Raw genomic sequence first — 13,309 nt, forward strand, 5'->3', positions numbered from 1 at the left:
CAGGAAAATGACATTTAAATTAGAATGCATTTTATCCATTTACAATAGAAGATATATATTTGTAATAATGGAAATATTTCGGAAACTGGCTACTCTAAGGTGGTCCATGGGATCCGCAGCTTTTACAGCACCTGGAAACCTGCTAAAAAAGCAGAAATTCAAGCCCTACTCCAGATCTACAGAATAAAAGCTGCATTTTAACAAGATCCCCAGGTGATCCTTATGCACACAGAATTGGAGAAACAGTGGTTTAGAATAGTCGTCCTCAGACATTAACATGTATCAGAATCACCTGGAAGGATGGTTAAACCAGATTGATGGATCCCACCCCAGGATTTTGGCTTCACTGGGTCTAGGATAGGGCCTAAGAGTTTACATTCCCCTCAAGTTTCCAGGAACCACATCTTGGGAATGACTGATCTAAACATCTAGACCACCCCTATGACATGTGGCTCTTGACATTACTCCATGATCGAAGATGAAAAATTAATCTAAAGCAACAGTCCTCAGACTTGAGCCACATTAGCAACACTTGGATACTGGGCTCCACCCTCAGACTCTGTGTGTAGGCTTACACTTCATGACAGTGAAATTTAAGATTATCAAAGGCAAAATTGGAATTTTCTCTAAAATTCTTTTCAATGGAACTTCTTAAGATTCCTTAAAAATGAGAAGGTGAGAAGACAGTAATAACTCAAAGTGTCAAAGTCAACCATCATTTAATATGCAGGTACTTATTTAACAAATCTAGAGCACTTTCAGTAAAAAAGTAAACGTGATTTTTTTTTTTCTTTCCACTTTAACTCAGTATCCTTGATATGGTTAACTCTTATTACTTCACCATTCTACAATCATTTCTGCATATCTACATTGCAATGTTATTATCAGTCATAAATACAGCAAAATTCATCTACTTTCCTTCATGTTGCCCTTGACCTTTGGCCTTACTTGCTGCCTCCATAAATTTTTGACTCCCAGACCCACACCTCATCAAAATGCAGACAGATTCTGGATTCACCATGCCCATCAGCTCCATGCTTTGAATTAAGACTTGGACAGGAATGTGGCAGAGTGTCTTTGTTTTTGTTTTTGTTGTTGTTTTTCAGTAGCCCTTTTTAAAATATTTTATTTAAATAACATGAATAGGAGACTTCAAAAAAATGTCAGTGAAAGTGAAGGAGGGGCTGGCCCCTTCTTTGAGGCAATGTCTGCTGCTTAAAGAATAGTGAGTGAGCAGGGTGGATTAAGGAAGAGTTTAATCATGATAAAGGAAAAGCAAGACAGGAGCTTCCTCCCAACCAGACTGGAGCAGGGTGGCCGGCCTGGCTGAACACAGGCACCAGGGGGAGGTCCTGGTTTCTGAAACACTGATCTGATGTGTGTTGACAAGATGTATCTCTATAGACCCTACCGTTCACATCATCATTCTCTCTGTAAAATTAGGTTTACCTTCAGCGGCTCACCTGCACTCGGTGTTACAGAATAGTTGAATAGTTGTTTCAAACAGCACCTAAAGATCACGATAACTAAAAATAATTATAGAATTCCTTTGGGACACACCCTGTGGCTGCCCTAGACAAACAGGCTTGGATATTAAAGTCTTAGGTCAGGTTGCATTCCCACCTGATCTGCAAATGACTTTTTCCACCCGTGGCTTCCTGGAACTCATTTCTTCTTACTGCTTTGACCCCCGGCTTCTCGAAAAACTTTCACAATCATAAAACTCCGATCCACATTCCCTCCCACCCCTACTGACTATCAGCAAACTTAGTAATAAAGCATTTGTTTTTTCTTTCTCTACTTTTCACCCTTTGCTTTATAGTTCTAGGGAGACAGGTTCATTTTGCTTTGCTTTTAATCTTCCCCTCTACCTGGGTAGACTTTGTTAACAGGACAAAGAAAAACACACATTTTCAGGACTCCAACGCATTACTTCTTTCTTTCTCTGCCCAGCAAGTCTCAGTGACTAGTGTTTTCCTGTGTCCTCAGCTACAGTTAGAAATTAGGGAGGCAGAGGCAAAGTTCTGCCTGCTCCTCCTGAATTCCCTGCTTCTTCCTGTTTTCTGGTCTCTTGGGTTAGCACTGCTGAGTCGTCCATATACATAGATTTCAAAGTAAGCAAATGAGTTAAACTCTAGCTTCACTGAATTCCCTAAATTCATCAGATTTTGATTTTAGAAACGTTGATTTTAGACACTAGCTCATTGAAAAAGCATCATTGATTCAATAGTGGGTCATGCTAGTCTAGAATCCCAGAAATGTCCGCACAATTTTATGTGAAACCCCGATTTGGGCTTTTGATTTTTTTCTTAAAGTTTTGATTTCTCAGGAAGTCCCTTGACTTTCTTGCCAGCTCCGCATGGGAAAATGCCCAATTATAGACTATAAATAGTATAGAAATTGTAGACTATAAATACCCAATTATAGACAAGATTTAGAATTTTGAGGAATCCGTGATGTCTGTTCACACCCTCCATTGGGGGCTGCTCCCCTCCTGAAGTGTCACAGCCAGCCACCTCCACCCTGTGCATATTTCTAAAACTTCCTCATACTCACATGGATTGGCCCAAAGCCTCAGCAATTAGTCTCAAGCAGCCCTATAAATGAGCACCTGGCTAGGTGTCACAGATCTAATGAAAGTCAGTGCGTCAATGAGATGCCTATTATGCTGTGCCGCTCCCTTCTTTGTGAGCGCTGTTTGGGTTTCATGGAAACCAGCGTGCATAGGAAAATACAGGCAGCTGTTTAGGTCCCCTCAGCTTAAACCCATGTTTCACTCAAGCTATATGAAGCATGTGAGCAAACTCCTTCCATTTCTGGAGCCCTCCAGAAACATTCCCTGAATTCCAGCAATGCTGGGGGGGCAAAAATAGACTGCTCGGGACCAAGGGCCCCCGGCACTGCCACCAATAATACAGAATCATTGCTCCTTATTTTGATTTGGTTTACAGCAGCACTGGAGGATTTGACAATTAAAATAGGTAAAATAAAATTTAAAAAATAAAAGAGGTGTAAAGAGTCTTGTGGGATGATGAGAACAACAGAGAATAGTGAGGGTTTTGTGAGTGGCCTAAGGGTGGCTATCTGGGCCTCAGCCACCAGGCAGAACACTTTCAGTTTAGTGCTGACCTTGGAAGCTCCCCAGGCACTGATGCATGAAGCATTGGGTCTCGACTTTTGCAAACCCAGGGACTATGGTTCAGGAACAGGAACTAGACATGAGGAAGAAGAATGGCCACCGTCCCTTTGCTTTCCTTTTAGTCAAAGTCATGCCTTCCATTATGTAAGATTCCAGATGAAAGATGGTTCTACAGGGTTGAGGGTACCACCCTGCCTTAGCAGTCAGCAGGCCTGGGTCCTGTCCTACCACCAGTATGTTCTCGAAGAAGTCACAGGGACCTTTCTGGGCTCCAGCATTCTCAGCCCAGAACAGCCCCATCTAAACCACCAGAGACTCTTCCTAAACCCCAACAGTGTTTGTATGGGGAGCCTGTGTCTCAGCCTTCAGTCTTCCCCCAAACTCCCACAGGAACCCCCAAGGTCAATGCAGACCTTTCCATTAGCCTTCTGTCCCCACTGGCACTAATCATGACTCTTGAGGCAGAGGCTCCATGTCTCCTCATCACAAAACATTTGGGAACCCCTGGACGTTTTTATGTTAAAAGTCACTACTTAAAGATGTTTTGCATTAAATGAGCCTCAGTAGAGGGAGGGATTTTCCCGGATGGATATTCCCACAAAAGAAAGCCACCTCTTTCTGCATATTTAAGTGAGATTTTGCTCCTTTGTGAGAGCAAATCCTTTTTTCCATTCTGCTTAACCCTTTGCTTTGCCCAAGTCATGCATGGGAGCCAAGACTCAGCTCCAAGAGGCTCCTGAGGGAGGAGTGAGGAACCAGCAGAGTGCCTCCTGCCCCAGTCCAGCCCTGGGCTGTCCTAGCTGCTCCCTGGAGACAGAGAAGGCCACTTGGGCTGACTCCTGATTCTCCTTGCTTTTAGTGCTGCAGGAGATGAGTCCACAGAAGACAAAATACTCTGCACAGCACCATGTGGATGCAAACAACCAAAACATACCAGGGCTGAACTGGGCATCAAGGAAGAAATTCCCAAGAAGGACAGAAGGCTGGAGCCTTAAATTCAAGAGTAGGAATGTAACTACAGAAACCAGAAGCTGAGCCTTGTCTGGACTGTCTTTCTCCTCCCTCTTCTCGTCCTCTGCGCAGTCTCTCACACTGTCTCTCTAAACCATCTCCCTCATTCCTTCGGGCCTCTCACAGGGAGCAGGTGCCCCATAGGTCCTGATCTCATCTCAGAACCAGCCAAACATAGAGGCTCTGGACTCCCAAATCCCTGCTCCCAGGAGCACGTTGTAGCTGAGATCAGGCTATGCTAGATGCCCTAATCCTCATTCCACAAATGGGCTGCCAAGGACAGGAGGAAGATGGAGGAGCTCGGCGTGAGCCTGTGGTGAATGGAAAGGAGCTGTTTTCTACAGAGCAAAAAAACAAGGTGGAAATAACAGCATCCAAATGCAGAGCAGAGAAGTAGGAACATAGGAAAAAGAAACCACCATAAACTAGCAAAGTAGATGTGCAGGTTTCACAAACCAATGAAATGAAAAGGAGAATACACAGAAAGCAGACTACCTAGGGGGCCCTGACACAAGCCTAGGAGGTCACATGCTTAATCAGATACAGACACGTGCTCCAGCTTTGCCCCCTTCCTGCACCCACCGTGGCTGCAAGCATTTCAGTTTTACCATCACTAGGAATTTCTCTATCCATCAAACATCAAAGGACTATCCATACGGTCCCAAAGGCTCTTTGGCCTGCTTTAGGCCAGGGTGGTCCTAAAGTTATATTATAAATAACAATCCAAACTTGTCAGTACCTTTTTAAAATATCACAATGGAAAATGATGCCAGCACAACAGACTGGCAGCTTATATGAGAAATAAGGCAGTTGTGGTGTGTGTGTGTATGCGTGTAGGTGTGAGCATTGTGTGTGATCTGTATGTATGTGTATGATTATGTGTGCATATTCGCATGTGTGTAAAAGTATGTTTCTGTGTGCACATGTAAATGTGTATGTGTATGTGGTGTGTGTGTCTTTAAGTGTGTGGGGTGCATGCGGGTGTATTTGTGCGTACATGTGCATTCCATGTGCACGTTTATATATGTGTGTATATGTGTGCCAGTGGAGCGTGTGTCCATCTGGTGTACACGTGTGAGTGACCTGATATGTACACAGAGTACGTGTTCCTTCCTCCTCACACACACATTTACATGTTCCAACATGGCCTTTACCAAAGCCCACAGGCACCTGCAAGCAACCCAGCATTTGCCAAACCACCAGCCCAGGCCCACAGCTCAGAGACAAATATCCATGGTAAAGTCATTTGCTCCAGACAGTCTGTGCCTTTAATGGAAAAGCCAAAAGTGCCTTGAGGTGGGCAGCCTGGGTGTATCCTAGTCAGGAAATCTCATCAGATTGCTTCAAGATTTCCTCAGCCTTCACTCCAAAATGCTAACTGCATCGCAACCATATGAAAATCAGATCCACAAAGTAGATGGGTCTGTTTTAAATTTTTATGTAATTGAAAAAATGAAATAAATTCTTTAAAATTTGATTCTAATTTACCCTAGCTTTATGGATTTTGTAGCTAATCAACCATGATAGCACTTATTTCATTCTTCCCTTAAATCTGTGTAATATATATATCCTTTATTTGTGAATAAAGATGATTGATAGATATTAGTATTTTTGGGGATTGCTGCTATTTAAATTTAGGTTATTTATTTTCTTTTTTATCAAATATGAATGAGAATAAATAGAAACTATTTAACTGGCCATCAAAAACATACTGGAAAATGCTCCAGAGATTTATGTAGAGATTAAAAAAATAATTACGATTTTTTAGTTCCATTTGTCTAGAATGTTAGGAAATATTTTTCTGGCCCATTTTGAGAGTTGTAGAAGCCAAAAATTAAAGAGAGGGAAAGTGCTTTTCTGAGGGCAAACCCACTTAACATGATAGCCACTGACTATGTTTCATGTACATGAGCAAAAGAATGAGTCTGAAACATAATAAAGAAAAGATTGAAATAACTCCCTCAATCCTGCTGAAACATAAGAGGAAGTAAATGTGACTTTTAAGACACCGCTACAGCGGTCAGAGCTTCCTGCCATTTCTGAGTCACAAAGTCGGGTTATCCACTCACAAACAGTATCTGAGCACAAAAGCTGAATCAAATAAAATAAATGATAGAAGTTCCAAATTTATTGGAGCAGAACTAAATCGCACTCATTGTTTTTTCATTTCTAACATGAGGCGCAACGACGCTTGGTTTAAAGCCGAAGGCTGTGGTCAACATTCCCACAATTTAACACCCTTTCATCCGAGCAGTGTCACACTCTAGGTGGTCCTCAATGTTTCCCTTTACCCAGCTCTTTCCACAGCGTGTTCCTAGCTCATGGGACTCTTTTTCAGCTTTGGGGACAAAACTAGAAATTTTAGTAAGAAAACCTAAGACCTTCCGTGTGCAAATCCAAGCCTGAAATTTCATAAACATGACACACAGCAACAAATTTCTTTTTACCGCTCTCAGACAACTCATTTTCCATTTGCAACAAATAATTTATAGTTAGAACTTAAAGCCTGCTAGACCATGGTCATTGAAAACATATGTCGATCTGTTGTGGCTTCAGAAACAATCAGAAGTCATTTTATTTCCCATTTCAAAGACCAAAACAGTAGCTTACATTTTTAATACATAACCAATTGTTTCAAAACATCTGGAGAGCTATACCTTTCTGCCTTTATGGACAGATTCTTTCTTTAAAGGCAAATAGGAAAATCTTATGAGGTCTCTTTCCTACAAATCCAACACTCTCCACTCCACTGGTAGAATTCTTTTGCCCAAGTTACTCACTGTTTCCATATTATTCAGACTCAGAGATATATCAGAAGCGTAATGTCAGTGCAAATAAAAATTGCTCTGCCTTGTATTGCCTATTAAATCTCAAGCTCTTCTTTTCTTCAACATAAAGTTTCATCCAAACGCGCACAGACTCTGATGACAAAGAACATAAAGATGGATGGCAGACCCAAAGAACTCTCTTGTCGACCCATTCCTCTCTGTTATGAAGAACCAATCACCAGGCTAGGGCTGTAGCTCAGTGGTAGAGCACTTGCCTAGCACGTGGGAGGCCCTGAGTTCAATCCCCAGCAGCACCTCCCCCACCCCCTAAAAAGTATGTTCCAGAAACATTGGCTTTGTTGGGGAAAGCTACTTCCCAGAGAGGTAAGTCTCCAAGGGCATACATTTTAAAATATCTTTGAGTCTTATAAATCAGATCATATAGGAGTGTGTGTGCACGCATGTGTGCAAATGTGGATCTTTAAGGAAAACCACCCATAAATGTGCATCTGTTCTCCCTGGTCTCAACTTTCAGTGGAGTCTTTCTTCAGACAACAGAAAAGGTATGCTATTTCAAAGCTCACTTTCAGAATTACTTAAGTATAGAAAGCAGTCTATCACCAGAGCCTGGCAGTAACACCACGTCATGGTAACACCATGGTACTATAGAAAATTCTCTGAATTCTCAGTTTTGAAAAGTTGATCTTCAAATGGTCTTTGTACAGCCTCAAGTCAATAAGCCAATACCATAAACAGACTTTATTCTTTTTCTGTTGATCTCACTTTGCATTTTCAGTCTTACTCTCCCGTGGCACTTCTTCATCACCCACAGGTGTAATATAGGGCTCCTGAGCTTTCTTCTTTTGCAAATTAAACCACTACTACCAGGACCACAAGAAAACTGTCAGCTACTGAGTATAAAAGTCTAATTGTTGACAAAATGCTTCTGCCATGTCAGCACAATAATTATAGTTAAGATCTTAACATCCATTTCTAAAGATAATGCTATTGACATCTTCCTAGGAAGATGCAGCAAACCAATGAGCAGAGTCCTGCCCACATATCCTAGCAGCCAGCACAGTCCCTTGGGGTAAGACTAAAATGCCATCTTGCAAAACCACTCACTGTTTGCAACTCGACCTTTCCAAGTCATGTTCTTTCCAATACTGTGTTCACCGTCCCATAGGGCATCAAATCTGCTTTGGTGAATTTGTCTTCAACCTGTCATCACATTATTCATCATTTTTATTACATTTACATATGACCAGCTCTAAACCAATTAGGAGAAAGGTTCAAAACTGTCCCCAATTCCAGAATAAGGCACCAGCCTTGAAACAAACATCATGGAAAGGCTTATTCTAACTCCCACTCAAAGAACTAACGATCAGTCCTAAAACCACCAGTTTATTTCTTCTCTTCTTTCTAATGCTTGAGGCTGCAGAGAATGACAGAGAACAATGCTGTTTCTTTGTGAACACCTTAACACTTTTCCAAGTGGTTACTAAAGGATTTTAGGTATTTTTCTACACTCTCTTTTCACCTCAGCCTCCAATTTACTTCTATCTTTTACCTCTTGGTAGTCAAAATGGTGGAAGCTTCTAGAATTTTGAAAGAAGATTGAATTATAAAAGTTATAATGGTTAAAGAATGGTGACACAAATTCTTTTGTGTACTCCCAACCCTAATTCCTTCGTCAGATTCTCAACAAGTTGTAAGTATGCCTTCCGTGTCCGTCTGACACTCAGACAACTACCTGCAGTCTTGACAGGGTGACTTCTGGCATAGGTGTCTCCATCTTAACGTGTCCAAAACCAAACACACACACACAAAGACTCTCACTTTCTAAATGTCTACACAAGTCTCTCAGTGCTCAGATCAGAAACCACAGAGCGATTCTTAAATATTCATTCACTCACACCAGCATCCAGCCCAACAACAACTCTTGTCTCCTCATTGTATCCTGAATGTGTCCTGAATTGAATCATGTCTCACCATCTCCACTTCTACCACCCTGGACTGGCCACCGTCATCTCTCACCTGGATCGAAATCTCAGTTTTACCTTTCCAGACCTCCATTATTCTCCCATACCCCTCAGAGAGAAAAGCCTGTCTCCATGGTGATCTTCCGGCTCTGCCTGGCACTCTGAAAGTACTTCCCGCCTCTGTCTTCCCCATGTGCCACACTCCTCCAACCTTTTCAGAAGAACAAACTGGTCCATGCCTCTGGACCCTTGCACTTGCCATTCCTCCTACTTGGGATGCGTTTTCCTCAGACATCGCTTCTTTTTGCCTCAAAAGTCTCCTAACCAGACACCTGCCCTGACTACCCCATAAAAAATAGCCCTTCTCACTCCTTTTCCAATATTATTTATCTATGTACTTTTAGTTTTTCCCCACAGTGATGACTACCCTATCATGTACTACATATTATTCTGTGTTTCCCCACACAAGAAGGTAAACTCCATGATGACAAAGATTTTGATTTGCTCATTAGCAGTGCCTGATGCATACCAGGTACTCAATCAATACAGTCTGCCCTTAGGACGGAACATGTACAAACTCTTCGTTTCTTGTCATTATTCCACAAACGATACAGAATAACAACTATTTACTAGTATTTGTGCTGTATTAGGTATTATAAGTCATCTAGAGAGGATTTGAAATCTACAGGAAGATGTGCATGAATCTATGCAAATACTATACTACGTAATTTAAGGGACCTGAGCATCTACAGATTTTGGTTTACATGAAGGGTCCTATAAACAATCCTCTAAGGATACTGGGAGACAACTATACTTGTTGAGTGAATTCACTAATGAATGGTATTTTTACAAGGAATTCAGCTTTAATAGAAAGCTCCACACTGCTTTCCAGAGTGGTTGCACTAATTAGCATTCCCACCAGCAATGTATGAGTGTACCTTTTCCCCCACATCCTCACCAATACTTATTGTTGCTTGTATTCCTACTAACTGCCATCCTGAAACAATATGGAGATTCCTCAGAAGACTTGGAATGGAGCCACCATTTGACCAAGTTATCCCACTACTCGGTTTATACACAAAGGACTTAAAATCAGCATACTACAGTGATGCAGCCACATCAATTTTATAGCAGCTCAATTCACAATAGCTAGATTGTGGAACCAACCTAAATGCCCTTCAATAGAGGAATGGATAAAGAAACTGTGGTACATATACACAATGGAATATTATTCAGCCATAAAGAAGAATAAAATTATGGCATTTGCAGGTAAATGGATGCAGTTGGAGAATATCATGCTAAGTGAAATAAGGCAATTCCAAAAAACCAAAGGTCAAATGATTTCTCTGATAAATGGATGATGATACATAACGGGGGTTGGGGAGAGGAGGTAAGGGAAGAATGGAGGGACTTTGAATTGTGTAGAGGGAAATGGGGCAGGAGTGTTGGGGGAAGGAAAGACAGTGAACTGAGCCATCATTACCCTATGTACATGTATGATTACACAAATGGTGTGAATCTACATTGTGTACAACCATAGAAATGAAATGCTGCACCCCATTTGTGTAACATGAATCAAAATGCAGTCTGTAAAAATAAAAAAAATTTAAAAATTAAAATAAATTAAAAATATAATTGCCATTCTGACTGGAGTAAGATGCAATCTTAGAGTAGTTTTGATTTGCATTTCTCTAATTGCTAGAGATGTTGAACATTTTTTTATATATTTGTTGATCAATTATATATTCTTTTGTGAAGTGTCTGTTCAGTTCCTTAGCCCATTTATCGATTGGGTCATTTGTTATTTTTGTGTTAAGTTTTTTGAGTTCTTTATACATCCTGGAGATTAGTGCTCTATCTATTGTACGTGTGGTAAAGATTTTCTCCCATTCTGCAGGCTCTCTCTTCATGTTACAGATTGTTTCCTTTGCTGAGGAGAAGCTTTTCATTTGAATCCATCCCATTTGTTGATTCTTAATTTTATTTCTTGTGCCTTGGGAGGCATGTTAAGGAAGTCAGGTCTTAAGTCAACATGATGAAGATTTGAGCCTACTTTTTCTTCTGTTAGGCACAGGGTCTCTATTCTAATTCTTAGGTCCTTGAACCACTTTGAGTAGAGTTTTGTGAGGATGAGAGGTAGGGGTTTCTTGAACTGAGTCTCAGTGACTTGTTCTAACGGTGATTGACGCCAGTCTCCACACACTGAAGTGTGGGAGCAGCTACTGAGTACTTACTCAGATTTGATGCAACTCCTTCTGTAACTTGAAATGAAGCACAAGCTCTCTTAGATTTCATATGTCAAAAGCTTAAAACTGTCAGACAGGGCTTGCTTTCAAAAACCAACCAATAATACAACAATGTGATTGTACACATTGAAAAACTGTCCCCTCTAGTTTGAAACCAAAAATAATTAGATGGCTTTCATTAAGGGTCCTAAACCTTTCCCTTCTTATTTTCCCTGTAGAGGTTCCATTGTAAATTAACGTGTAGCTTTGAGGGTGACCCAGCCACGAAGGACCAATAACATCCTTCTGATGGGAAAATGAAAACAAGGAATGGTGATTTAGCATTCCAAGTGTGGAATCCACCACAGATGTCTCCCACTGACTGTGCTGACTTTCCAAGCCAGATTTGGATATAAACTCTATTCAGTGATTATAAACAATAATTGACAAAGAATGCATTTCAAATATCCCAGGAAGCTTCTTTCACTAACATCAATAAAGGACAGGAACTTGGGTTGGGAGGGGTTGGTGTGAAAAGACATGCTCAGGAGTAGCTTGTTTACCATAAACAAACAGATGCAACATCTGGTCCATCACCCTGATCCCTCACATCTGATTTTACAGCTGTCCCAAAAGAGAACTAAGGTCCAGAATCAGTTTATTCAACATCAGAGCTTCTGCGTTCTGCACCATTTAGCTCAAAATCTCTGGCATTGACCCTCAGATCATTTAAAAAAAAAAAAAAATGGTTCAGAGACGATCTGGATTCCTCAAGGTCAACGTTGCTAGGCAAATTTACCTGTTTTTTTTTTTTTTTTTTCCCCTGTTCCCATCTGAAATGCACCAAGCTTTGACTTTTTTCTGGTCTCTCAAAGACTTCCAGCAGCTCCATCTGCAAGGAGTGACCTAAGTAAGCCTTATGACCCTAAGCTTCTATAAATAGATCTACATGTACTAATTCCTCATTTCCACTCCCCCCCAACTCTTCTCTCAGGTCCCAAAAAATTACCCATTGAACTACAAATCTCTGACTCTGAGCCTTACACAGCTAAATAAATAAGTAAACACACACACATACACACATATGTGCAGGCCTGTATATTACACAAGAGTAGACACAACATCAGAAACTGTTCACTAAGCGTGGAGTGTAGCTCATTGGTTGAGCCCTTACCTCACTTGTGCAAGGTCCTAGGTTTCATTCCCAGCACCACAAAAAAGGAAAAGAAAATTGTTCATGCAGCAATTAGAAAAGTGCAATCATACTACCTGTCAATCCATTATCTCCACCAGGATCTGAGTCAGGCTGGAGGAAATGGGTAATGAGGAGTTCTCCACAGAATATGACCAGTCTTCCTAACCAGCTTTAAGTGGTTTATCTGCCTCGATTGTGTTGATGAATTACATCTGTCTGTTCTCTATTATGGCCGAAGAAGCACATTTTACTTTTTTAATCGCACAACACAAATGACTTCATGGTTGTGTACATTGTTGCAACATTTAGCAAATTTTCCCTAATACAAAGGCGATGATTTCTTTTTTCTGAAATATTAAAATCTGAAAACTACCACAAATGCAGAGAGTGTTTCGGAGGATTTCATTGGCTCTACTGATCGTTTTCAGCTCACAAATCTCCACTGAACCTCTTCACTTTTTCCCTTGCCCAGAAACACGTCTGCTCTTTTTATTCTTGATTTACAAGGCAAATTTGGCATGCGGTTCACTTACATATGCTGATTCGGGCTTATTGAAGGCAGGTGCACACTTTAATATATGTGGGCACAGGGACCCCCTTCCATCCTATAAAAGAATACTGGGCATGTTCTCATGTGGAATATCTGCTTGCTTTTATTCATAAACCTGAAAATCTGAGGCATTTGTATTGCTTTCACATATTACCATGAACAAATTAGGATAGGCAGAAATAATGTTCCAACCCTACAATGGTACCATATTAAAAGAATTTGAGCCAAACTTTGGCCTCGATTCCGCAACTGAAAGAGATCCCAGAACTGAGTGCTACTCCCCTCTTAGTGCTTTTGTATTAAGGCTGTATAAACACAATCATACTACCCCATGGGGACAAGTAAATGCAATACCACATTTCCATCAAAGCAAGACGTGTGCTCGGCCATTCAGTTGTACAAGAGAATGAAGCAGCTCCAACAGACCTGTCGTTGTTTG

The 13,309-nt window shown here is 41.0% G+C and overlaps 1 non-coding gene across 1 annotated transcript; it reads left to right on the plus strand.

The window, feature by feature from the left end:
* Positions 1-7,164: 7,164 nt before the first annotated feature.
* On the plus strand, positions 7,165-7,235 carry Trnaa-agc (transfer RNA alanine (anticodon AGC)). The gene has a single exon. It is a non-coding gene; the product is annotated as a tRNA-Ala (tRNA).
* Positions 7,236-13,309: the final 6,074 nt, after the last annotated feature.

The sequence above is a fragment of the Sciurus carolinensis genome, chromosome 5 (genome assembly GCF_902686445.1).
Source record: "Sciurus carolinensis chromosome 5, mSciCar1.2, whole genome shotgun sequence".
Lineage (NCBI taxonomy): Eukaryota > Metazoa > Chordata > Mammalia > Rodentia > Sciuridae > Sciurus > Sciurus carolinensis.